Source organism: Oncorhynchus gorbuscha, unplaced genomic scaffold, assembly GCF_021184085.1.
Source record: "Oncorhynchus gorbuscha isolate QuinsamMale2020 ecotype Even-year unplaced genomic scaffold, OgorEven_v1.0 Un_scaffold_1311, whole genome shotgun sequence".
Classification (NCBI taxonomy): domain Eukaryota; kingdom Metazoa; phylum Chordata; class Actinopteri; order Salmoniformes; family Salmonidae; genus Oncorhynchus; species Oncorhynchus gorbuscha.
In genome coordinates this window covers 72,741-97,620 of record NW_025746124.1, presented here as the reverse complement: position 1 = coordinate 97,620, position 24,880 = coordinate 72,741, and the positions used below count along the sequence as shown (strand labels likewise).

The following is a 24,880-nucleotide window of genomic DNA, read 5'->3' as shown; positions in this document are numbered from 1 at the left end:
AACCCATAAACAGTGATTAATCGTTTGATAGATGCCATAGTTTGAGAACAGACAACACATGAAATGCGAATAATCGTTCGACACATGTCATCATATGCCTAGTTTAGAATTCAAAAAGTTACTCAAATTCCATTAAAAAAGTTTTTACTTTATCTTTCATTAGCTTTTAACGTTTTTTGTTTATTTTTCTTTGTATCTTAAGATCTGCATGTTTCCATCAGACATATCAGACGTTATGTTATAGAATCATGAAAAAATATGAATTTTAAGGATTTTTAATTGTCAGGATGGCCGAGTGGTCTAAGGCGCCAGACTCAAGGTGAGAATCCTTCCTAGTTACAGGGGTATTCTGGTCTCCGATTGGAGGCGACGGTTCAAATCCCTCTTCTGACACGCTTTTGCCTTAAAAAAGTAGCTCTTTGTCAATACCGAAGAATTCTCCAAATGGTGAAAGGAAAACTCATGAACAGTGATTAATCGTTTGATATATGTCATAGTTTGAGGACAGACAACACATGAAATGCGAAAAATCGTTCGACACATGTCATCATATGCCTCGTTTAGAATTCAAAAAGTTACTCAAATTCCTTAAAAAATTTTTTACTATATCTTTCATTAGCTTTTAACGTTTTTTGTTGATTTTTCTTTGTATCTTAAGATCTGCATGTTTCCATCAGACATATCAGATGTTATGTTACAGAATCATGAAAAAATATGAATTTTAAGAATTTTTAATTGTCAGGATGGCCGAGTGGTCTAAGGCGCCAGACTCAAGGTGAGAATCCTTCCTAGTTACAGGGGTATTCTGGTCTCCGATTGGAGGCGAGGGTTCAAATCCCTCTTCTGACACGGCTTTTGCCTTAAAAAAGTAACTCTTTGTCAATACCGAAAAATTCTCCAAATGGTGAAAAGAAAACCCATGAACAGTGATTAATCGTTTGATAGATGCCATAGTTTGAGAACAGACAACACATGAAATGCGAATAATCGTTCGACACATGTCATCATATGCCTAGTTTAGAATTCAAAAAGTTACTCAAATTCCATAAAAAAATGTTTTTTACTATATCTTTCATGAGCTTTTAAAAATTTTTGTTTTTTATTTTTCTTTTTTTATTTTAAGATCTGCATGTTTCCATCAGACATATCATACGTTATGTTACAGAATTATGAAAAAATATGAATTTTAAGGATTTGTAATTGTCAGGATGGCCGAGTGGTCTAAGGCGCCAGACTCAAGTTGAGAATCCTTCCTAGTTACAGGGGTATTCTGGTCTCCGATTGGATGCTAGGGATCAAATTCCTCTTCTGGCACAGTTTTTGCCTTAAAAAAGTAGCTCTTTGTCAATACCGAAGAATTCTCCAAATGGTGAAAGGAAAACTCATGAACAGTGATTAATCGTTTGATATATGTCATAGTTTGAGGACAGACAACACATGAAATGCGAAAAATCGTTCGACACATGTCATCATATGCCTCGTTTAGAATTCAAAAAGTTACTCAAATTCCTTAAAAAAAAGTTTTTTACTATATCTTTCATTAGCTTTTAACGTTTTTTGTTTATTTTTCTTTGTATCTTAAGATCTGCATGTTTCCATCAGACATATCAGATGTTATGTTACAGAATCATGAAAAAATATGAATTTTAAGAATTTTTAATTGTCAGGATGGCCGAGTGGTCTAAGGCGCCAGACTCAAGGTGAGAATCCTTCCTAGTTACAGGGGTATTCTGGTCTCCAATTGGAGGCGAGGGTTCAAATCCCTCTTCTGACACGGCTTTTGCCTTAAAAAAGTAACTCTTTGTCAATACCGAAAAATTCTCCAAATGGTGAAAGGAAAACTCATGAACAGTGATTAATCGTTTGATATATGTCATAGTTTGAGGACAGACAACACATGAAATGCGAAAAATCGTTCGACACATGTCATCATATGCCTAGTTTAGAATTCAAAAAGTTACTCAAATTCCATTAAAAAAAAGTTTTTTACTATATCTTTCATTAGCTTTTAACGTTTTTTGTTGATTTTTCTTTGTATCTTAAGATCTGCATGTTTCCATCAGACATATCAGATGTTATGTTACAGAATCATGAAAAAATATGAATTTTAAGAATTTTTAATTGTCAGGATGGCCGAGTGGTCTAAGGCGCCAGACTCAAGGTGAGAATCCTTCCTAGTTACAGGGGTATTCTGGTCTCCGATTGGAGGCGAGGGTTCAAATCCCTCTTCTGACACGGCTTTTGCCTTAAAAAAGTAACTCTTTGTCAATACCGAAAAATTCTCCAAATGGTGAAAAGAAAACCCATGAACAGTGATTAATCGTTTGATAGATGCCATAGTTTGAGAACAGACAACACGTGAAATGCGAATAATCGTTCGACACATGTCATCATATGCCTAGTTTAGAATTAAAAAAGTTACTCAAATTCCATAAAAAAATGTTTTTTACTATATCTTTCATGAGCTTTTAAAATTTTTGTTTTTTATTTTTCTTTGTATTTTAAGATCTGCATGTTTCCATCAGACATATCATACGTTATGTTACAGAATTATGAAAAAATATGAATTTTAAGGATTTGTAATTGTCAGGATGGCCGAGTGGTCTAAGGCGCCAGACTCAAGTTGAGAATCCTTCCTAGTTACAGGGGTATTCTGGTCTCCGATTGGATGCTAGGGATCAAATTCCTCTTCTGGCACAGTTTTTGCCTTAAAAAAGTAGCTCTTTGTCAATACCGAAGAATTCTCCAAATGGTGAAAAGAAAACCCATGAACAGTGATTAATCGTTTGATAGATGCCATAGTTTGAGAACAGACAACACGTGAAATGCGAATAATCGTTCGACACATGTCATCATATGCCTAGTTTAGAATTCAAAAAGTTACTCAAATTCCATTAAAAAAGTGTTTTACTTTATCTTTCATTAGCTTTTAACGTTTTTTGTTTATTTTTCTTTGTATCTTAAGATCTGCATGTTTCCATCAGACATATCAGACGTTATGTTATAGAATCATGAAAAAATATGAAATTTAAGAATTTTTAATTGTCAGGATGGCCGAGTGGTCTAAGGCGCCAGACTCAAGGTGAGAATCCTTCCTAGTTACAGGGGTATTCTGCTCTCCGATTGGAGGCGAGGGTTCAAATCCCTCTTCTGACACGGCTTTTGCCTTAAAAAAGTAGCTCTTTGTCAATACCGAAAAATTCTCCAAATGGTGTAAAGACAACACATGAACAGTGATTAATCGTTTGATAGATGTCATAGTTTGAGAACAGACAACACATGAAACGCAAATTATCGTTCGACACATGTCATCATATGCCTAGTTTGGAATTCAATAACTTACTCAAATTCCATAAAAAAATGTTTTTTACTATATCTTTCATTAGCTTTTAACGTTTTTTGTTTATTTTTCTTTGTATCTTAAGATCTGCATGTTTCCATCAGACATATCAGACGTTATGTTACAGAATCATGAAAAAATATGATATTTAAGGATTTGTAATTGTCAGGATGGCCGAGTGGTCTAAGGCACCAGACTCAAGGTGAGAGTCCTTCCTAGTTACAGGGGTTTTCTGGTCTCCAATTGTAGGCGAGGTTTCAAATCCCTCTTCTGACACATTTTTTGCATTAAAAAATAGCTCTTTGTCAATACTGAAAAATTCTCCAAATGGTGAAAGGAAAACTCATGAACAGTGATTAATCGTTTGATATATGTCATAGTTTGAGAACAGACAACACATGAAATGCGAATAATCGTTCGACACATCATCATATGCCTCGTTTAGAATTCAAAAAGTTACTCAAATTCCATTAAAAAAATGTTTTTTACTATATCTTTCATTAGCTTTTAACGTTTTTTGTTGATTTTTCTTTGTATCTTAAGATCTGCATGTTTCCATCAGACATATCAGATGTTATGTTACAGAATCATGAAAAAATATGATTTTTAAGAATTTTTAATTGTCAGGATGGCTGAGTGGTCTAAGGCGCCAGACTCAAGGTGAGAATCCTTCCTAGTTACAGGGGTATTCTGGTCTCCGATTGGAGGCGAGGGTTCAAATCCCTCTTCTGACACGTCTTTTGCCTTAAAAAAGTAACTCTTTGTCAATACCGAAAAATTCTCCAAATGGTGAAAAGAAAACCCATGAACAGTGATTAATCGTTTGATAGATGCCATAGTTTGAGAACAGACAACACGTGAAATGCGAATAATCGTTCGACACATGTCATCATATGCCTAGTTTAGAATTCAAAAAGTTACTCAAATTCCATTAAAAAAGTGTTTTACTTTAACTTTCATTAGCTTTTAACGTTTTTTGTTGATTTTTCTTTGTATCTTAAGATCTGCATGTTTCCATCAGACATATCAGACGTTATGTTACAGAATCATGAAAAAATATGAATTTTAAGGATTTGTAATTGTCAGGATGGTCTAAGGCGCCAGACTCAAGGTGAGAATCCTTCCTTGTTACAGGGTTATTCTGGTCTCCGATTGGAGGCGAGGGTTCAAATCCCTCTTCTGACACGTCTTTTGCCTTAAAAAAGTAGCTCTTTGTCAATACCGAAAAATTCTCCAAATGGTGAAAAGAAAACACATGAACAGTGATTAATCGTTTGATATATGTCATAGTTTGAGAACAGACAACACATGAAATGCGAAAAATCGTTCGACACATGTCATCATATGCCTAGTTTAGAATTAAAAAAGTTACGCAAATTCCATAAAAAAATGTTTTTTACTATATCTTTCATTAGCTTTTAAAGTTTTTTGTTTATTTTTCTTTGTATCTTAAGATCTGCATGTTTCCATCAGACATATCAGACGTTATGTTACAGAATCATGGAAAAATATGAAATTTAAGAATTTTTAATTGTCAGGATGGTCGAGTGGTCTAAGGCGCCAGACTGAAGGTGAGACTCCTTCCTAGTTACAGGGGTTTTCTGGTCTCCGATTGGAGGTGAGTGTTCAAATCCCTCTTCTGACACAGTTTTTGCATTAAAAAATAGCTCTTTGTCAATACTGAAAAATTCTCCAAATGGTGAAAGGAAAACTCATGAACAGTGATTAATCGTTTGATATATGTCATAGTTTGAGAACAGACAACACATGAAATGCGAAAAATCGTTCGACACATGTCATCATATGCCTCGTTTAGAATTCAAAAAGTTACTCAAATTCCATTAAAAAAATGTTTTTTACTATATCTTTCATTAGCTTTTAACGTTTTTTGTTGATTTTTCTTTGTATCTTAAGATCTGCATGTTTCCATCAGACATATCAGATGTTATGTTACAGAATCATGAAAAAATATGAATTTTAAGGATTTGTAATTGTCAGGATGGCCGAGTGTTCTAAGGCGCCAGACTCAAGTTGAGAATCCTTCCTAGTTACAGGGGTATTCTGGTCTCCGATTGGATGCTAGGGATCAAATTCCTCTTCTGGCACAGTTTTTGCCTTAAAAAAGTAGCTCTTTGTCAATACCGAAGAATTCTCCAAATGGTGAAAGGAAAACTCATGAACAGTGATTAATCGTTTGATATATGTCATAGTTTGAGGACAGACAAGACATGAAATGCGAATAATCGTTCGACACATGTCATCATATGCCTAGTTTAGAATTCAAAAAGTTACTCAAATTCCATACAAAAATGTTTTTTACTATATCTTTCATTAGCTTTTAACGTTTTTTGTTTATTTTTCTTTGTATCTTAAGATCTGCATGTTTCCATCAGACATATCAGACGTTATGTTACAGAATCATGAAAAAATATGAATTTTAAGGATTTGTAATTGTCAGGATGGCCGAGTGGTCTAAGGCGCCAGACTCAAGGTGAGAATCCTTCCTAGTTACAGGCGTATTCTCGTCTCAGATTGGAGGTGAGGGTTCAAATCCCTCTTCTGACACGGCTTTTGCCTTAAAAAAGTAGCTCTTTGTCAATACCGAAAAATTCTCCAAATGGTGAAAAGAAAACACATGAACAGTGATTAATCGTTTGATATATGTCATAGTTTGAGAACAGACAACACATGAAATGCGAAAAATCGTTCGACACATGTCATCATATGCCTAGTTTAGAATTAAAAAAGTTACGCAAATTCCATAAAAAAATGTTTTTTACTATATCTTTCATTAGCTTTTAACGTTTTTTGTTTATTTTTCTTTGTATCTTAAGATCTGCATGTTTCCATCAGACATATCAGACGTTATGTTATAGAATCATGAAAAAATATGAAATTTAAGAAATTTTAATTGTCAGGATGGCCGAGTGGTCTAAGGCGCCAGACTCAAGGTGAGAATCCTTCCTAGTTACAGGGGTATTCTGGTCTCCGATTGGATGCTAGGGATCAAATTCCTCTTCTGGCACAGTTTTTGCCTTAAAAAAGTAGCTCTTTGTCAATACCGAAGAATTCTCCAAATGGTGAAAGGAAAACTCATGAACAGTGATTAATCGTTTGATATATGTCATAGTTTGAGGACAGACAAGACATGAAATGCGAATAATCGTTCGACACATGTCATCATATGCCTAGTTTAGAATTCAAAAAGTTACTCAAATTCCATACAAAAATGTTTTTTACTATATCTTTCATTAGCTTTTAACGTTTTTTGTTTATTTTTCTTTGTATCTTAAGATCTGCATGTTTCCATCAGACATATCAGACGTTATGTTACAGAATCATGAAAAAATATGAATTTTAAGGATTTGTAATTGTCAGGATGGCCGAGTGGTCTAAGGCGCCAGACTCAAGGTGAGAATCCTTCCTAGTTACAGGCGTATTCTCGTCTCAGATTGGAGGTGAGGGTTCAAATCCCTCTTCTGACACGGCTTTTGCCTTAAAAAAGTAGCTCTTTGTCAATACCGAAAAATTCTCCAAATGGTGAAAAGAAAACACATGAACAGTGATTAATCGTTTGATATATGTCATAGTTTGAGAACAGACAACACATGAAATGCGAAAAATCGTTCGACACATGTCATCATATGCCTAGTTTAGAATTAAAAAAGTTACGCAAATTCCATAAAAAAATGTTTTTTACTATATCTTTCATTAGCTTTTAACGTTTTTTGTTTATTTTTCTTTGTATCTTAAGATCTGCATGTTTCCATCAGACATATCAGACGTTATGTTATAGAATCATGAAAAAATATGAAATTTAAGAATTTTTAATTGTCAGGATGGCCGAGTGGTCTAAGGCGCCAGACTCAAGGTGAGAATCCTTCCTAGTTACAGGGGTATTCTGGTCTCCGATTGGAGGCAAGGGTTCAAATCCCTCTTCTGACACATCTTTTGCCTTAAAAAGTAGCTCTTTGTCAATACCGAAAAATTCTCCAAATGGTGAAAGGAAAACACATGAACAGTGATTAATCGTTTGATATATGTCATAGTTTGAGAACAGACAACACATGAAATGCGAATAATCGTTCGACACATGTCATCATATGCCTAGTTTAGAATTAAAAAAGTTACTCAAATTCCATAAAAAAATGTTTTTTACTATATCTTTCATGAGCTTTTAACATTTTTTGTTTTTTATTTTTCTTTGTATTTTAAGATCTGCATGTTTCCATCAGACATATCAGACGTTATGTTACAGAATTATGAAAAATATGAATTTTAAGGATTTGTAATTGTCAGGATGGCCGAGTGGTCTAAGGCGCCAGACTCAAGGTGAGAATCCTTCCTAGTTACAGGGTATTCTGGTCTCTGATTGGAGGCGAGGGTTCAAATCCCTCTTCTGACAAGGCTTTTGCCTTAAAAAAGTAACTCTTTGTCAATACCGAAAAATTCTCCAAATGGTGAAAGGAAAACACATGAACAGTGATTAATCTTTTGATATATGTCATAGATTGAGAACAGACAACACATGAAATGTGAATAATCGTTCGACACATGTCATCATATGCCTAGTTTAGAATTAAAAAGTTACTCAAATTCCATAAAAAAAAGTTTTTTACTATATCTTTCATTAGCTTTTAACGTTTTTTGTTGATTTTTCTTTGTATCTTAAGATCTGCATGTTTCCATCAGACATATCAGACGTTATGTTATAGAATCATGAAAAAATATGAAATTTAAGAATTTTTAATTGTCAGGATGGCCGAGTGGTCTAAGGCGCCAGACTCAAGGTGAGAATCCTTCCTAGTTACAGGGGTATTCTGGTCTCCGATTGGAGGCGAGGGTTCAAATCCCTCTTCTGACACGGCTTTTGCCTTAAAAAAGTAACTCTTTGTCAATACCGAAAAATTCTCCAAATGGTGAAAGGAAAACACATGAACAGTGATTAATCTTTTGATATATGTCATAGTTTGAGAACAGACAACACATGAAATGCGAATAATCGTTCGACACATGTCATCATATGCCTAGTTTAGAATTCAAAAAGTTACTCAAATTCCATTAAAAAAATGTTTTTTACTATATCTTTCATTAGCTTTTAACGTTTTTTGTTGATTTTTCTTTGTATCTTAAGATCTGCATGTTTCCATCAGACATATCAGACGTTATGTTATAGAATCATGAAAAAATATGAAATTTAAGAATTTTTAATTGTCAGGATGGCCGAGTGGTCTAAGGCGCCAGACTCAAGGTGAGAATCCTTCCTAGTTACAGGGGTATTCTGGTCTCCGATTGGATGCTAGGGATCAAATTCCTCTTCTGGCACAGTTTTTTGCCTTAAAAAAGTAGCTCTTTGTCAATACCGAAAAATTCTCCAAATGGTGAAAGGAAAACTCATGAACAGTGATTAATCGTTTGATATATGTCATAGTTTGAGAACAGACAAGACATGAAATGCGAATAATCGTTCGACACATGTCATCATATGCCTAGTTTAGAATTCAAAAAGTTACTCAAATTCCATAAAAAAATGTTTTTTACTATATCTTTCATTAGCTTTTAACGTTTTTTGTTTATTTTTCTTTGTATCTTAAGATCTGCATGTTTCCATCAGACATATCAGACGTTATGTTACAGAATCATGAAAAAATATGAATTTTAAGGATTTGTAATTGTCAGGATGGCCGAGTGGTCTAAGGCGCCAGACTCAAGGTGAGAATCCTTCCTAGTTACAGGCGTATTCTGGTCTCTCAGATTGGAGGTGAGGGTTCAAATCCCTCTTCTGACACAGCTTTTGCCTTAAAAAAGTAGCTCTTTGTCAATACCGAAAAATTCTCCAAATGGTGAAAAGAAAACACATGAACAGTGATTAATCGTTTGATATATGTCATAGTTTGAGAACAGACAACACATGAAATGCGAAAAATCGTTCGACACATGTCATCATATGCCTAGTTTAGAATTAAAAAAGTTACGCAAATTCCATAAAAAAATGTTTTTTACTATATCTTTCATTAGCTTTTAACGTTTTTTGTTTATTTTTCTTTGTATCTTAAGATCTGCATGTTTCCATCAGACATATCAGACGTTATGTTATAGAATCATGAAAAAATATGAAATTTAAGAAATTTTAATTGTCAGGATGGCCGAGTGGTCTAAGGCGCCAGACTCAAGGTGAGAATCCTTCCTAGTTACAGGGGTATTCTGGTCTCCGATTGGAGGCAAGGGTTCAAATCCCTCTTCTGACACATCTTTTGCCTTAAAAAAGTAGCTCTTTGTCAATACCGAAAAATTCTCCAAATGGTGAAAGGAAAACACATGAACAGTGATTAATCGTTTGATATATGTCATAGTTTGAGAACAGACAACACATGAAATGCGAATAATCGTTCGACACATGTCATCATATGCCTAGTTTAGAATTAAAAAAGTTACTCAAATTCCATAAAAAAATGTTTTTTACTATATCTTTCATGAGCTTTTAACATTTTTTGTTTTTTATTTTTCTTTGTATTTTAAGATCTGCATGTTTCCATCAGACATATCAGACGTTATGTTACAGAATTATGAAAAAATATGAATTTTAAGGATTTGTAATTGTCAGGATGGCCGAGTGGTCTAAGGCGCCAGACTCAAGGTGAGAATCCTTCCTAGTTACAGGGGTATTCTGGTCTCTGATTGGAGGCGAGGGTTCAAATCCCTCTTCTGACAAGGCTTTTGCCTTAAAAAAGTAACTCTTTGTCAATACCGAAAAATTCTCCAAATGGTGAAAGGAAAACACATGAACAGTGATTAATCTTTTGATATATGTCATAGATGGAGAACAGACAACACATGAAATGTGAATAATCGTTCGACACATGTCATCATATGCCTAGTTTAGAATTAAAAAAGTTACTCAAATTCCATAAAAAAATGTTTTTTACTATATCTTTCATTAGCTTTTACATTTTTTGGTTGATTTTTCTTTGTATCTTAAGATCTGCATGTTTCCATCAGACATATCAGACGTTATGTTATAGAATCATGAAAAAATATGAAATTTAAGAATTTTTAATTGTCAGGATGGCCGAGTGGTCTAAGGCGCCAGACTCAAGGTGAGAATCCTTCCTAGTTACAGGGGTATTCTGGACTCCGATTGGAGGCGAGGGTTCAAATCCCTCTTCTGACACGGCTTTTGCCTTAAAAAAGTAACTTTTTGTCAATACCGAAAAATTCTCCAAATGGTGAAAGGAAAACACATGAACAGTGATTAATCTTTTGATATATGTCATAGTTTGAGAACAGACAACACATGAAATGCGAATAATCGTTCGACACATGTCATCATATGCCTAGTTTAGAATTCAAAAAGTTACTCAAATTCCATTAAAAAAATGTTTTTTACTATATCTTTCATTAGCTTTTAACGTTTTTTGTTGATTTTTCTTTGTATCTTAAGATCTGCATGTTTCCATCAGACATATCAGACGTTATGTTATAGAATCATGAAAAAATATGAAATTTAAGAATTTTTAATTGTCAGGATGGCCGAGTGCTCTAAGGCGCCAGACTCAAGGTGAGAGTCCTTCCTAGTTACAGGGGTTTTCTGGTCTCCAGTTGTAGGCGAGGGTTCAAATCCCTCTTCTGACACAGTTTTTGCATTAAAAAATAGCTCTTTGTCAATACTGAAAAATTCTCCAAATGGTGAAAGGAAAACACATGAACAGTGATTAATCGTTTGATAGATGCCATAGTTTGAGAACAGACAACACATGAAATGCGAATAATCGTTCGACACATGTCATCATATACCTAGTTTAGAATTTAAAAAGTTACTCAAATTCCATAAAAAAATGTTTTTTACTATATCTTTCATTAGCTTTTAACGTTTTTTGTTGATTTTTCTTTGTATCTTAAGATCTGCATGTTTCCATCAGACATATCAGACGTTATGTTATAGAATCATGAAAAAATATGAATTTGAAGGATTTGTAATTGTCAGGATGGCCGAGTGGTCTAAGGCGCCAGACTCAAGGTGAGAATCCTTCCTAGTTACAGGTGTATTCTGGTCTCCGATTGGAGGTGAGGGTTCAAATCCCTCTTCTGACACGGCTTTTGCCTTAAAAAAGTAACTCTTTGTCAATACCGAAAAATTCTCCAAATGGTGAAAGGAAAACACATGAACAGTGATTAATCTTTTGATATATGTCATAGTTTGAGAACAGACAACACATGAAATGCGAATAATCGTTCGACACATGTCATCATATGCCTAGTTTAGAATTCAAAAAGTTACTCAAATTCCATAAAAAAATGTTTTTTACTATATCTTTCATTAGCTTTTAACGTTTTTTGTTTATTTTTCTTTGTATCTTAAGATCTGCATGTTTCCATCAGACATATCAGACGTTATGTTACAGAATCATGAAAAAATATGATATTTAAGGATTTGTAATTGTCAGGATGGCCGAGTGGTCTAAGGCACCAGACTCAAGGTGAGAGTCCTTCCTAGTTACAGGGGTTTTCTGGTCTCCAATTGTAGGCGAGGTTTCAAATCCCTCTTCTGACACAGTTTTTGCATTAAAAAATAGCTCTTTGTCAATACTGAAAAATTCTCCAAATGGTGAAAGGAAAACTCATGAACAGTGATTAATCGTTTGATATATGTCATAGTTTGAGAACAGACAACACATGAAATGCGAATAATCGTTCGACACATCATCATATGCCTAGTTTAGAATTCAAAAAGTTACTCAAATTCCATTAAAAAAATGTTTTTTACTATATCTTTCATTAGCTTTTAACGTTTTTTGTTGATTTTTCTTTGTATCTTAAGATCTGCATGTTTCCATCAGACATATCAGATGTTATGTTACAGAATCATGAAAAAATATGATTTTTAAGAATTTTTAATTGTCAGGATGGCCGAGTGGTCTAAGGCGCCAGACTCAAGGTGAGAATCCTTCCTAGTTACAGGGGTATTCTGGTCTCCGATTGGAGGCGAGGGTTCAAATCCCTCTTCTGACACGGCTTTTGCCTTAAAAAAGTAACTCTTTGTCAATACCGAAAAATTCTCCAAATGGTGAAAAGAAAACCCATGAACAGTGATTAATCGTTTGATAGATGCCATAGTTTGAGAACAGACAACACGTGAAATGCGAATAATCGTTCGACACATGTCATCATATGCCTAGTTTAGAATTCAAAAAGTTACTCAAATTCCATTAAAAAAGTGTTTTACTTTAACTTTCATTAGCTTTTAACGTTTTTTGTTGATTTTTCTTTGTATCTTAAGATCTGCATGTTTCCATCAGACATATCAGACGTTATGTTACAGAATCATGAAAAAATATAAATTTTAAGAATTTGTAATTGTCAGGATGGTCTAAGGCGCCAGACTCAAGGTGAGAATCCTTCCTTGTTACAGGGTTATTCTGGTCTCCGATTGGAGGCGAGGGTTCAAATCCCTCTTCTGACACGGCTTTTGCCTTAAAAAAGTAGCTCTTTGTCAATACCGAAAAATTCTCCAAATGGTGAAAAGAAAACACATGAACAGTGATTAATCGTTTGATATATGTCATAGTTTGAGAACAGACAACACATGAAATGCGAAAAATCGTTCGACACATGTCATCATATGCCTCGTTTAGAATTCAAAAAGTTACTCAAATTCCATAAAAAAATGTTTTTTACTATATCTTTCATGAGCTTTTAACATTTTTTGTTTTTTATTTTTCTTTGTATTTTAAGATCTGCATGTTTCCATCAGACATATCATACGTTATGTTACAGAATTATGAAAAAATATGAATTTTAAGGATTTTAATTGTCAGGATGGCCGAGTGTTCTAAGGTGCCAGACTCAAGTTGAGAATCCTTCCTAGTTACAGGGGTATTCTGGTCTCCGATTGGATGCTAGGGATCAAATTCCTCTTCTGGCACAGTTTTTGCCTTAAAAAAAGTAGCTCTTTGTCAATACCTAAGAATTCTCCAAATGGTGAAAGGAAAACTCATGAACAGTGATTAATCGTTTGATATATGTCATAGTTTGAGGACAGACAAGACATGAAATGCGAATAATCATTCGACACATGTCATCATATGCCTAGTTTAGAATTCAAAAAGTTACTCAAATTCCATTAAAAAAAGTTTTTTACTATATCTTTCATTAGCTTTTAACGTTTTTTGTTTATTTTTCTTTGTATCTTAAGATCTGCATGTTTCCATCAGACATATCAGACGTTATGTTACAGAATCATGAAAAATATGAATTTTAAGGATTTGAAATTGTCAGGATGGCCGAGTGGTCTAAGGCGCCAGACTCAAGGTGAGAATCCTTCCTAGTTACAGGGGTATTCTCGTCTCAGATTGGAGGTGAGGGTTCAAATCCCTCTTCTGACACGGCTTTTGCCTTAAAAATTAGCTCTTTGTCAATACCGAAAAATTCTCCAAATGGTGAAAAGAAAACACATGAACAGTGATTAATCGTTTGATATATGTCATAGTTTGAGAACAGACAACACATGAAATGCGAAAATCGTTCGACACATGTCATCATATGCCTAGTTTAGAATTAAAAAGTTACTCAAATTCCATAAAAAAATGTTTTTTACTATATCTTTCATTAGCTTTTAACGTTTTTTGTTTATTTTTCTTTGTATCTTAAGATCTGCATGTTTCCATCAGACATATCAGACGTTATGTTATAGAATCATGAAAAAATATGAAATTTAAGAAAATTTAATTGTCAGGATGGCCGAGTGGTCTAAGGCGCCAGACTCAAGGTGAGAATCCTTCCTAGTTACAGGGGTATTCTGGTCTCCGATTGGAGGCAAGGGTTCAACTCCCTCTTCTGACACATCTTTTGCCTTAAAAAAGTAGCTCTTTGTCAATACCGAAAAATTCTCCAAATGGTGAAAGGAAAACACATGAACAGTGATTAATCGTTTGATATATGTCATAGTTTGAGAACAGACAACACATGTAATGCGAATAATCGTTCGACACATGTCATCATATGCCTAGTTTAGAATTAAAAAAGTTACTCAAATTCCATAAAAAAATGTTTTTTACTATATCTTTCATGAGCTTTTAACATTTTTTGTTTTTTATTTTTCTTTGTATTTTAAGATCTGCATGTTCCCATCAGACATATCAGACGTTATGTTACAGAATTATGAAAAAATATGAATTTTAAGGATTTGTAATTGTCAGGATGGCCGAGTGGTCTAAGGCGCCAGACTCAAGGTGAGAATCCTTCCTAGTTACAGGGGTATTCTGGTCTCTGATTGGAGGCGAGGGTTCAAATCCCTCTTCTGACAAGGCTTTTGCCTTAAAAAAGTAACTCTTTGTCAATACCGAAAAATTCTCCAAATGGTGAAAGGAAAACACATGAACAGTGATTAATCGTTTGATATATGTCATAGATGGAGAACAGACAACACATGAAATGTGAATAATCGTTCGACACATGTCATCATATGCCTAGTTTAGAATTTAAAAAGTTACTCAAATTCCATAAAAAATGTTTTTTACTATATCTTTCATTAGCTTTTAACGTTTTTTGTTGATTTTTCTTTGTATCTTAAGATCTGCATGTTTCCATCAGACATATCAGACGTTATGTTATAGAATCATGAAAAAATATGAATTTGAAGGATTTGTAATTGTCAGGATGGCCGAGTGGTCTAAGGCGCCAGACTCAAAGTGAGAATCCTTCCTAGTTACAGGTGTATTGTGGTCTCCGATTGGAGTTGAGGGTTCAAATCCCTCTTCTGACACGGCTTTTGCCTTAAAAAAGTAACTCTTTGTCAATACCGAAAAATTCTCCAAATGGTGAAAGGAAAACACAGAAACAGTGATTAATCTTTTGATATATGTCATAGTTTGAGAACAGACAACACATGAAATGCGAATAATCGTTCGACACATGTCATCATATGCCTAGTTTAGAATTCAAAAAGTTACTCAAATTCCATAAAAACATGTTTTTTACTATATCTTTCATGAGCTTTTAACATTTTTTGTTTTTTATTTTTCTTTGTATTTTAAGATCTGCATGTTTCCATCAGACATATCAGACGTTATGTTACAGAATTATGAAAAAATATGAATTTTAAGGATTCGTAATTGTCAGGATGGCCGAGTGGTCTAAGGCGCCAGACTCAAGGTGAGAATCCTTCCTAGTTACAGGGGTATTCTGGTCTCTGATTGGAGGCGAGGGTTCAAATCCCTCTTCTGACAAGGCTTTTGCCTTAAAAAAGTAACTCTTTGTCAATACCGAAAAATTCTCCAAATGGTGAAAGGAAAACACATGAACAGTGATTAATCTTTTGATATATGTCATAGTTTGAGAACAGACAACACATGAAATGCGAATAATCGTTCGACACATGTCATCATATGCCTAGTTTAGAATTCAAAAAGTTACTCAAATTCCATTAAAAAATGTTTTTTACTATATCTTTCATTAGCTTTTAACGTTTTTTGTTGATTTTTCTTTGTATCTTTAGATCTGCATGTTTCCATCAGACATATCAGACGTTATGTTATAGAATCATGAAAAAATATGAATTTTAAGGATTTGTAATTGTCAGGATGGCCGAGTGGTCTAAGGCGCCAGACTCAAGGTGAGAATCCTTCCTAGTTACAGGTGTATTCTGCTCTCCGATTGGAGGCGAGGGTTCAAATCCCTCTTCTGACACTGCTTTTGCCTTAAAAAAGTAGCTCTTTGTCAATACCGAAAAATTCTCCAAATGGTGTAAAGACAACACATGAACAGTGATTAATCGTTTGATAGATGTCATAGTTTGAGAACAGACAACACATGAAATGCGAAAAATCGTTCGACACATGTCATCATATGCCTAGTTTAGAATTCAAAAAGTTACTCAAATTCCATTAAAAAAGTTTTTTACTATATCTTTCATTAGCTTTTACATTTTTTGGTTGATTTTTCTTTGTATCTTAAGATCTGCATGTTTCCATCAGACATATCAGACGTTATGTTATAGAATCATGAAAAAATATGAAATTTAAGAATTTTTAATTGTCAGGATGGCCGAGTGGTCTAAGGCGCCAGACTCAAGGTGAGAATCCTTCCTAGTTACAGGGGTATTCTGGTCTCTGATTGGAGGCGAGGGTTCAAATCCCTCTTCTGACAAGGCTTTTGCCTTAAAAAAGTAACTCTTTGTCAATACCGAAAAATTCTCCAAATGGTGAAAGGAAAACACATGAACAGTGATTAATCTTTTGATATATGTCATAGTTTGAGAACAGACAACACATGAAATGCGAATAATCGTTCGACACATGTCATCATATGCCTAGTTTAGAATTCAAAAAGTTACTCAAATTCCATTAAAAAAATGTTTTTACTATATCTTTCATTAGCTTTTAACGTTTTTGTTGATTTTTCTTTGTATCTTTAGATCTGCATGTTTCCATCAGACATATCAGACGTTATGTTATAGAATCATGAAAAAATATGAATTTTAAGGAATTGTAATTGTCAGGATGGCCGAGTGGTCTAAGGCGCCAGACTCAAGGCGAGAATCCTTCCTAGTTACAGGTGTATTCTGCTCTCCGATTGGAGGCGAGGGTTCAAATCCCTCTTCTGACACTGCTTTTGCCTTAAAAAAGTAGCTCTTTGTCAATACCGAAAAATTCTCCAAATGGTGTAAAGACAACACATGAACAGTGATTAATCTTTTGATAGATGTCATAGTTTGAGAACAGACAACACATGAAATGCGAAAAATCGTTCGACACATGTCATCATATGCCTCGTTTAGAATTCAAAAAGTTACTCAAATTCCATTAAAAAAAAGTTTTTTACTATATCTTTCATTAGCTTTTACATTTTTTGTTGATTTTTCTTTGTATCTTAAGATCTGCATGTTTCCATCAGACATATCAGACGTTATGTTATAGAATCATGAAAAATATGAAATTTAAGAATTTTTAATTGTCAGGATGGCCGAGTGGTCTAAGGCGCCAGACTCAAGGTGAGAATCCTTCCTAGTTACAGGTGTATTCTGGTCTCCGATTGGAGGTGAGGGTTCAAATCCCTCTTCTGACATGGCTTTTGCCTTAAAAAAGTAACTCTTTGTCAATACCGAAAAATTCTCCAAATGGTGAAAGGAAAACTCATGAACAGTGATTAATCTTTTGATATATGTCATAGTTTGAGAACAGACAACACATGAAATGCGAATAATCGTTCGACACATGTCATCATATGCCTAGTTTAGAATTCAAAAAGTTACTCAAATTCCATAAAAAAATGTTTTTTACTATATCTTTCATGAGCTTTTAACATTTTTTGTTTTTTATTTTTCTTTGTATCTTTAGATCTGCATGTTTCCATCAGACATATCAGACGTTATGTTATAGAATCATGAAAAAATATGAATTTTAAGGTTTTGTAATTGTCAGGATGGCCGAGTGGTCTAGGGCGCCAGACTCAAGGTGAGAATCCTTCCTAGTTACAGGGGTATTCTGGTCTCCGATTGGAGGCGAGGGTTCAAATCCCTCTTCTGACACTGCTTTTGCCTTAAAAAAGTAGCTCTTTGTCAATACCGAAAAATTCTCCAAATGGTGTAAAGACAACACATGAACAGTGATTAATCGTTTGATAGATGTCATAGTTTGAGAACAGACAACACATGAAATGCGAAAAATCGTTCGACACATGTCATCATATGCCCCGTTTAGAATTCAAAAAGTTACTCAAATTCCATAAAAAAAAGTTTTTTACTATATCTTTCATTAGCTTTTAACGTTTTTTGTTGATTTTTCTTTGTATCTTAAGATCTGCATGTTTCCATCAGACATATCAGACGTTATGTTATAGAATCATGAAAAAATATGAAATTTAAGAATTTTTAATTGTCAGGATGGCCGAGTGATTTAAGGCGCCAGACTCAAGGTGAGAATCCTTCCTAGTTACAGGTGTATTCTGGTCTCCGATTGGAGGTGAGGGTTCAAATCCCTCTTCTGACATGGCTTTTGCCTTAAAAAAGTAACTCTTTGTCAATACCGAAAAATTCTCCAAATGGTGAAAGGAAAACTCATGAACAGTGATTAATCTTTTGATATATGTCATAGTTTGAGAACAGACAACACATGAAATGCGAATAATCGTTCGACACGTCATCATATGCCTAGTTTAGAATTCAAAAAGTTACTCAAATTCCATAAAAAAATGTTTTTACTATATCTTTCATTAGCTTTTAACATTTTTTGTTTTTATTTTTCTTTGTATCTTTAGATCTGCATGTTTCCATCAGACATATCAGACGTTATGTTATAGAATCATGAAAAAATATGAATTTTAAGGATTTGTAATTGTCAGGATGGCCGAGTGGTCTAAGGCGCCAGACTCAAGGTGAGAATCCTTCCTAGTTACAGGGGTATTCTGGTCTCCGATTGGAGGCGAGGGTTCAAATCCCTCTTCTGACACTGCTTTTGCCTTAAAAAAGTAGCTCTTTGTCAATACCGAAAAATTCTCCAAATGGTGAAAAGAAACACATGAACAGTGATTAATATTTTGATAGATGTCATAGTTTGAGAACAGACAACACATGAAATGCGAAAAATCGTTCGACACATGTCATCATATGCCTAGTTTAGAATTCAAAAAGTTACTCAAATTCCATTAAAAAAATGTTTTTTACTATATCTTTCATTAGCTTTTAACGTTTTTTGTTGATTTTTCTTTGTATCTTAAGATCTGCATGTTTCCATCAGACATATCAGACGTTATGTTATAGAATCATGAAAAAATATGAAATTTAAGAATTTTAATTGTCAGGATGGCCGAGTGGTCTAAGGCGCCAGACTCAAGGTGAGAATCCTTCCTAGTTACAGGGTTTTCTGGTCTCCATTGGAGGCGAGGGTTCAAATCCCTCTTCTGACACAGTTTTTGCATTAAAAAATAGCTCTTTGTCAATACTGAAAAATTCTCCAAATGGTGAAAGTAAAACTCATGAACAGTGATTAATCGTTTGATATATGTCATAGTTTGAGAACAGACAACACATGAAATGCGAAAAATCGTTCGACACATGTCATCATATGCCTCGTTTAGAATTCAAAAAGTTACTCAAATTCCATAAAAAAATGTTTTTTACTATATCTTTCATGAGCTTTTAACATTTTTTGTTTTTTATTTTTCTTTGTATTTTAAGATCTGCATGTTTCCATCAGACATATCAGACGTTATGTTACAGAATTATGAAAAAATATGAATTTTAAGGATTCGTAATTGTCAGGATGGCCGAGTGTTCTAAGGCGCCAGACTCAAGTTGAGAATCCTTCCTAGTTACAGGGGTATTCTGGTCTCCGATTGGATGCTAGGGATCAAATTCCTCTTCTGGCACAGTTTTTGCCTTAAAAAAAGTAGCTCTTTGTCAATACCTAAGAATTCTCCAAATGGTGAAAGGAAAACTCATGAACAGTGATTAATCGTTTGATATATGTCATAGTTTGAGGACAGACAAGACATGAAATGCGAATAATCGTTCGACACATGTCATCATATGCCTAGTTTAGAATTCAAAAAGTTACTCAAATTCCATACAAAAATGTTTTTTACTATATCTTTCATTAGCTTTTAACGTTTTTTGTTTATTTTTCTTTGTATCTTAAGATCTGCATGTTTCCATCAGACATATCAGACGTTATGTTACAGAATCATGAAAAAATATGAATTTTATGGATTTGTAATTGTCAGGATGGCCGAGTGGTCTAAGGCGCCAGACTCAAGGTGAGAATCCTTCCTAGTTACAGGCGTATTCTCGTCTCAGATTGGAGGTGAGGGTTCAAATCCCTCTTCTGACACGGCTTTTGCCTTAAAAATTAGCTCTTTGTCAATACCGAAAAATTCTCCAAATGGTGAAAAGAAAACACATGAACAGTGATTAATCGTTTGATATATGTCATAGTTTGAGAACAGACAACACATGAAATGCGAAAAATCGTTCGACACATGTCATCATATGCCTAGTTTAGAATTAAAAAAGTTACACAAATTCCATAAAAAAATGTTTTTACTATATCTTTCATTAGCTTTTAACGTTTTTTGTTTATTTTTCTTTGTATCTTAAGATCTGCATGTTTCCATCAGACATATCAGACGTTATGTTATAGAATCATGAAAAAATATGAAATTTAAGAAATTTTAATTGTCAGGATGGCCGAGTGGTCTAAGGCGCCAGACTCAAGGTGAGAATCCTTCCTAGTTACAGGGGTATTCTGGTCTCCGATTGGAGGCAAGGGTTCAACTCCCTCTTCTGACACATCTTTTGCCTTAAAAAAGTAGCTCTTTGTCAATACCGAAAAATTCTCCAAATGGTGAAAGGAAAACACATGAACAGTGATTAATCGTTTGATATATGTCATAGTTTGAGAACAGACAACACATGTAATGCGAATAATCGTTCGACACATGTCATCATATGCCTAGTTTAGAATTAAAAAAGTTACTCAAATTCCATAAAAAAATGTTTTTACTATATCTTTCATGAGCTTTTAACATTTTTTGTTTTTTATTTTTCTTTGTATTTTAAGATCTGCATGTTCCCATCAGACATATCAGACGTTATGTTACAGAATTATGAAAAAATATGAATTTTAAGGATTCGTAATTGTCAGGATGGCCGAGTGGTCTAAGGCGCCAGACTCAAGGTGAGAATCCTTCCTAGTTACAGGGGTATTCTGGTCTCTGATTGGAGGCGAGGGTTCAAATCCCTCTTCTGACAAGGCTTTTGCCTTAAAAAAGTAACTCTTTGTCAATACCGAAAAATTCTCCAAATGGTGAAAGGAAAACACATGAACAGTGATTAATCTTTTGATATATGTCATAGATGGAGAACAGACAACACATGAAATGTGAATAATCGTTCGACACATGTCATCATATGCCTAGTTTAGAATTTAAAAAGTTACTCAAATTCCATAAAAAATGTTTTTTACTATATCTTTCATTAGCTTTTAACGTTTTTTGTTGATTTTTCTTTGTATCTTAAGATCTGCATGTTTCCATCAGACATATCAGACGTTATGTTATAGAATCATGAAAAAATATGAATTTGAAGGATTTGTAATTGTCAGGATGGCCGAGTGGTCTAAGGCGCCAGACTCAAAGTGAGAATCCTTCCTAGTTACAGGTGTATTCTGGTCTCCGATTGGAGGTGAGGGTTCAAATCCCTCTTCAGACACGGCTTTTGCCTTAAAAAAGTAACTCTTTGTCAATACCGAAAAATTCTCCAAATGGTGAAAGGAAAACACAGAAACAGTGATTAATCTTTTGATATATGTCATAGTTTGAGAACAGACAACACATGAAATGCGAATAATCGTTCGACACATGTCATCATATGCCTAGTTTAGAATTCAAAAAGTTACTCAAATTCCATAAAAACATGTTTTTTACTATATCTTTCATGAGCTTTTAACATTTTTTGTTTTTGATTTTTCTTTGTATTTTAAGATCTGCATGTTTCCATCAGACATATCAGACGTTATGTTACAGAATTATGAAAAAATATGAATTTTAAGGATTAGTAATTGTCAGGATGGCCGAGTGGTCTAAGGCGCCAGACTCAAGGTGAGAATCCTTCCTAGTTACAGGGGTATTCTGGTCTCTGATTGGAGGCGAGGGTTCAAATCCCTCTTCTGACAAGGCTTTTGCCTTAAAAAAGTAACTCTTTGTCAATACCGAAAAATTCTCCAAATGGTGAAAGGAAAACACATGAACAGTGATTAATCTTTTGATATATGTCATAGTTTGAGAACAGACAACACATGAAATGCGAATAATCGTTCGACACATGTCATCATATGCCTAGTTTAGAATTCAAAAAGTTACTCAAATTCCATTAAAAAAATGTTTTTTACTATATCTTTCATTAGCTTTTAACGTTTTTTGTTGATTTTTCTTTGTATCTTTAGATCTGCATGTTTCCATCAGACATATCAGACGTTATGTTATAGAATCATGAAAAAATATGAATTTTAAGGAATTGTAATTGTCAGGATGGCCGAGTGGTCTAAGGCGCCAGACTCAAGGTGAGAATCCTTCCTAGTTACAGGTGTATTCTGCTCTCCGATTGGAGGCGAGGGTTCAAATCCCTCTTCTGACACTGCTTTTGCCTTAAAAAAGTAGCTCTTTGTCAATACCGAAAAATTCTCCAAATGGTGTAAAGACAACACATGAACAGTGATTAATCTTTTGATAGATGTCATAGTTTGAGAACAGACAACACATGAAATGCGAAAAATCGTTCGACACATGTCATCATATGCCTCGTTTAGAATTCAAAAAGTTACTCAAATTCCATTAAAAAAAGTTTTTTACTATATCTTTCATTAGCTTTTACATTTTTTGGTTGATTTTTCTTTGTATCTTAAGATCTGCATGTTTCCATCAGACATATCAGACGTTATGTTATAGAATCATGAAAAAATATGAAATTTAAGAATTTTTAATTGTCAGGATGGCCGAGTGGTCTAAGGCGCCAGACTCAAGGTGAGAATCCTTCCTAGTTACAGGTGTATTCTGGTCTCCGATTGGAGGTGAGGGTTCAAATCCCTCTTCTGACATGGCTTTTGCCTTAAAAAAGTAACTCTTTGTCAATACCGAAAAATTCTCCAAATGGTGAAAGGAAAACTCATGAACAGTGATTAATCTTTTGATATATGTCATAGTTTGAGAACAGACAACACATGAAATGCGAATAATCGTTCGACACATGTCATCATATGCCTAGTTTAGAATTCAAAAAGTTACTCAAATTCCATAAAAAAATGTTTTTTACTATATCTTTCATGAGCTTTTAACATTTTTTGTTTTTATTTTTCTTTGTATCTTTAGATCTGCATGTTTCCATCAGACATATCAGACGTTATGTTATAGAATCATGAAAAAATATGAATTTTAAGGATTTGTAATTGTCAGGATGGCCGAGTGGTCTAGGGCGCCAGACTCAAGGTGAGAATCCTTCCTAGTTACAGGGGTATTCTGGTCTCCGATTGGAGGCGAGGGTTCAAATCCCTCTTCTGACACTGCTTTTGCCTTAAAAAAAGTAGCTCTTTGTCAATACCGAAAAATTCTCCAAATGGTGTAAAGACAACACATGAACAGTGATTAATCGTTTGATAGATGTCATAGTTTGAGAACAGACAACACATGAAATGCGAAAAATCGTTCGACACATGTCATCATATGCCTCGTTTAGAATTCAAAAAGTTACTCAAATTCCATTAAAAAAAAGTTTTTTACTATATCTTTCATTAGCTTTTAACATTTTTTGGTTGATTTTTCTTTGTATCTTAAGATCTGCATGTTTCCATCAGACATATCAGACGTTATGTTATAGAATCATGAAAAAATATGAAATTTAAGAATTTTTAATTGTCAGGATGGCCGAGTGATTTAAGGCGCCAGACTCAAGGTGAGAATCCTTCCTAGTTACAGGGTATTCTGGTCTCCGATTGGAGGTGAGGGTTCAAATCCCTCTTCTGACATGGCTTTTGCCTTAAAAAGTAACTCTTTGTCAATACCGAAAAATTCTCCAAATGGTGAAAGGAAAACTCATGAACAGTGATTAATCTTTTGATATATGTCATAGTTTGAGAACAGACAACACATGAAATGCGAATAATCGTTCGACACATGTCATCATATGCCTAGTTTAGAATTCAAAAAGTTACTCAAATTCCATAAAAAAATGTTTTTTACTATATCTTTCATTAGCTTTTAACATTTTTTGTTTTTTTTTTCTTTGTATCTTTAGATCTGCATGTTTCCATCAGACATATCAGACGTTATGTTATAGAATCATGAAAAAATATGAATTTTAAGGATTTGTAATTGTCAGGATGGCCGAGTGGTCTAAGGCGCCAGACTCAAGGTGAGAATCCTTCCTAGTTACAGGGGTATTCTGGTCTCCGATTGGAGGCGAGGGTTCAAATCCCTCTTCTGACACTGCTTTTGCCTTAAAAAAGTAGCTCTTTGTCAATACCGAAAAATTCTCCAAATGGTGTAAAGACAACACATGAACAGTGATTAATATTTTGATAGATGTCATAGTTTGAGAACAGACAACACATGAAATGCGAAAAATCGTTCGACACATGTCATCATATGCCTAGTTTAGAATTCAAAAAGTTACTCAAATTCCATTAAAAAAAGTTTTTTACTATATCTTTCATTAGCTTTTAACGTTTTTTGTTGATTTTTCTTTGTATCTTAAGATCTGCATGTTTCCATCAGACATATCAGACGTTATGTTATAGAATCATGAAAAAATATGAAATTTAAGAATCTTTAATTGTCAGGATGGCCGAGTGGTCTAAGGCGCCAGACTCAAGGTGAGAGTCCTTCCTAGTTACAGTGGTTTTCTGGTCTCCAGTTGTAGGCGAGGGTTCAAATCCCTCTTCTGACACAGTTTTTGCATTAAAAAATAGCTCTTTGTCAATACTGAAAAATTCTCCAAATGGTGAAAGGAAAACACATGAACAGTGATTAATCTTTTGATATATGTCATAGATGGAG

The 24,880-nt window shown here is 34.2% G+C and overlaps 27 non-coding genes across 27 annotated transcripts; all 27 read left to right on the top strand.

Moving 5' to 3' along the window:
* Window positions 1-737: 737 nt before the first annotated feature.
* Window positions 738-849, top strand: trnal-caa. Its single transcript has 2 exons — window positions 738-775; window positions 804-849. It is a non-coding gene; the product is annotated as a tRNA-Leu (tRNA).
* Window positions 850-1,662: 813 nt separating this feature from the next.
* trnal-caa lies at window positions 1,663-1,774 on the top strand. Its single transcript has 2 exons — window positions 1,663-1,700; window positions 1,729-1,774. It is a non-coding gene; the product is annotated as a tRNA-Leu (tRNA).
* A 349-nt stretch (window positions 1,775-2,123) lies between these two features.
* trnal-caa lies at window positions 2,124-2,235 on the top strand. Its single transcript has 2 exons — window positions 2,124-2,161; window positions 2,190-2,235. It is a non-coding gene; the product is annotated as a tRNA-Leu (tRNA).
* A 1,727-nt stretch (window positions 2,236-3,962) lies between these two features.
* Window positions 3,963-4,074, top strand: trnal-caa. Its single transcript has 2 exons — window positions 3,963-4,000; window positions 4,029-4,074. It is a non-coding gene; the product is annotated as a tRNA-Leu (tRNA).
* A 3,099-nt stretch (window positions 4,075-7,173) lies between these two features.
* trnal-caa lies at window positions 7,174-7,285 on the top strand. The gene is made up of 2 exons: window positions 7,174-7,211; window positions 7,240-7,285. It is a non-coding gene; the product is annotated as a tRNA-Leu (tRNA).
* A 349-nt stretch (window positions 7,286-7,634) lies between these two features.
* trnal-caa lies at window positions 7,635-7,745 on the top strand. Its single transcript has 2 exons — window positions 7,635-7,672; window positions 7,700-7,745. It is a non-coding gene; the product is annotated as a tRNA-Leu (tRNA).
* A 347-nt stretch (window positions 7,746-8,092) lies between these two features.
* On the top strand, window positions 8,093-8,204 carry trnal-caa. Its single transcript has 2 exons — window positions 8,093-8,130; window positions 8,159-8,204. It is a non-coding gene; the product is annotated as a tRNA-Leu (tRNA).
* Window positions 8,205-9,476: 1,272 nt separating this feature from the next.
* trnal-caa lies at window positions 9,477-9,588 on the top strand. Its single transcript has 2 exons — window positions 9,477-9,514; window positions 9,543-9,588. It is a non-coding gene; the product is annotated as a tRNA-Leu (tRNA).
* A 351-nt stretch (window positions 9,589-9,939) lies between these two features.
* On the top strand, window positions 9,940-10,051 carry trnal-caa. The gene is made up of 2 exons: window positions 9,940-9,977; window positions 10,006-10,051. It is a non-coding gene; the product is annotated as a tRNA-Leu (tRNA).
* A 348-nt stretch (window positions 10,052-10,399) lies between these two features.
* On the top strand, window positions 10,400-10,511 carry trnal-caa. Its single transcript has 2 exons — window positions 10,400-10,437; window positions 10,466-10,511. It is a non-coding gene; the product is annotated as a tRNA-Leu (tRNA).
* An 808-nt stretch (window positions 10,512-11,319) lies between these two features.
* On the top strand, window positions 11,320-11,431 carry trnal-caa. The gene is made up of 2 exons: window positions 11,320-11,357; window positions 11,386-11,431. It is a non-coding gene; the product is annotated as a tRNA-Leu (tRNA).
* Window positions 11,432-12,237: 806 nt separating this feature from the next.
* trnal-caa lies at window positions 12,238-12,349 on the top strand. The gene is made up of 2 exons: window positions 12,238-12,275; window positions 12,304-12,349. It is a non-coding gene; the product is annotated as a tRNA-Leu (tRNA).
* A 1,718-nt stretch (window positions 12,350-14,067) lies between these two features.
* On the top strand, window positions 14,068-14,179 carry trnal-caa. The gene is made up of 2 exons: window positions 14,068-14,105; window positions 14,134-14,179. It is a non-coding gene; the product is annotated as a tRNA-Leu (tRNA).
* Window positions 14,180-14,530: 351 nt separating this feature from the next.
* trnal-caa lies at window positions 14,531-14,642 on the top strand. Its single transcript has 2 exons — window positions 14,531-14,568; window positions 14,597-14,642. It is a non-coding gene; the product is annotated as a tRNA-Leu (tRNA).
* An 810-nt stretch (window positions 14,643-15,452) lies between these two features.
* Window positions 15,453-15,564, top strand: trnal-caa. The gene is made up of 2 exons: window positions 15,453-15,490; window positions 15,519-15,564. It is a non-coding gene; the product is annotated as a tRNA-Leu (tRNA).
* An 807-nt stretch (window positions 15,565-16,371) lies between these two features.
* On the top strand, window positions 16,372-16,483 carry trnal-caa. The gene is made up of 2 exons: window positions 16,372-16,409; window positions 16,438-16,483. It is a non-coding gene; the product is annotated as a tRNA-Leu (tRNA).
* Window positions 16,484-17,289: 806 nt separating this feature from the next.
* trnal-caa lies at window positions 17,290-17,401 on the top strand. Its single transcript has 2 exons — window positions 17,290-17,327; window positions 17,356-17,401. It is a non-coding gene; the product is annotated as a tRNA-Leu (tRNA).
* Window positions 17,402-17,752: 351 nt separating this feature from the next.
* On the top strand, window positions 17,753-17,864 carry trnal-caa. The gene is made up of 2 exons: window positions 17,753-17,790; window positions 17,819-17,864. It is a non-coding gene; the product is annotated as a tRNA-Leu (tRNA).
* An 807-nt stretch (window positions 17,865-18,671) lies between these two features.
* On the top strand, window positions 18,672-18,783 carry trnal-caa. Its single transcript has 2 exons — window positions 18,672-18,709; window positions 18,738-18,783. It is a non-coding gene; the product is annotated as a tRNA-Leu (tRNA).
* A 347-nt stretch (window positions 18,784-19,130) lies between these two features.
* trnal-caa lies at window positions 19,131-19,240 on the top strand. The gene is made up of 2 exons: window positions 19,131-19,168; window positions 19,196-19,240. It is a non-coding gene; the product is annotated as a tRNA-Leu (tRNA).
* A 1,269-nt stretch (window positions 19,241-20,509) lies between these two features.
* Window positions 20,510-20,621, top strand: trnal-caa. Its single transcript has 2 exons — window positions 20,510-20,547; window positions 20,576-20,621. It is a non-coding gene; the product is annotated as a tRNA-Leu (tRNA).
* A 350-nt stretch (window positions 20,622-20,971) lies between these two features.
* trnal-caa lies at window positions 20,972-21,083 on the top strand. The gene is made up of 2 exons: window positions 20,972-21,009; window positions 21,038-21,083. It is a non-coding gene; the product is annotated as a tRNA-Leu (tRNA).
* A 347-nt stretch (window positions 21,084-21,430) lies between these two features.
* On the top strand, window positions 21,431-21,542 carry trnal-caa. Its single transcript has 2 exons — window positions 21,431-21,468; window positions 21,497-21,542. It is a non-coding gene; the product is annotated as a tRNA-Leu (tRNA).
* A 351-nt stretch (window positions 21,543-21,893) lies between these two features.
* Window positions 21,894-22,005, top strand: trnal-caa. Its single transcript has 2 exons — window positions 21,894-21,931; window positions 21,960-22,005. It is a non-coding gene; the product is annotated as a tRNA-Leu (tRNA).
* An 809-nt stretch (window positions 22,006-22,814) lies between these two features.
* trnal-caa lies at window positions 22,815-22,926 on the top strand. Its single transcript has 2 exons — window positions 22,815-22,852; window positions 22,881-22,926. It is a non-coding gene; the product is annotated as a tRNA-Leu (tRNA).
* Window positions 22,927-23,276: 350 nt separating this feature from the next.
* On the top strand, window positions 23,277-23,388 carry trnal-caa. The gene is made up of 2 exons: window positions 23,277-23,314; window positions 23,343-23,388. It is a non-coding gene; the product is annotated as a tRNA-Leu (tRNA).
* Window positions 23,389-24,198: 810 nt separating this feature from the next.
* On the top strand, window positions 24,199-24,310 carry trnal-caa. The gene is made up of 2 exons: window positions 24,199-24,236; window positions 24,265-24,310. It is a non-coding gene; the product is annotated as a tRNA-Leu (tRNA).
* Window positions 24,311-24,880: the final 570 nt, after the last annotated feature.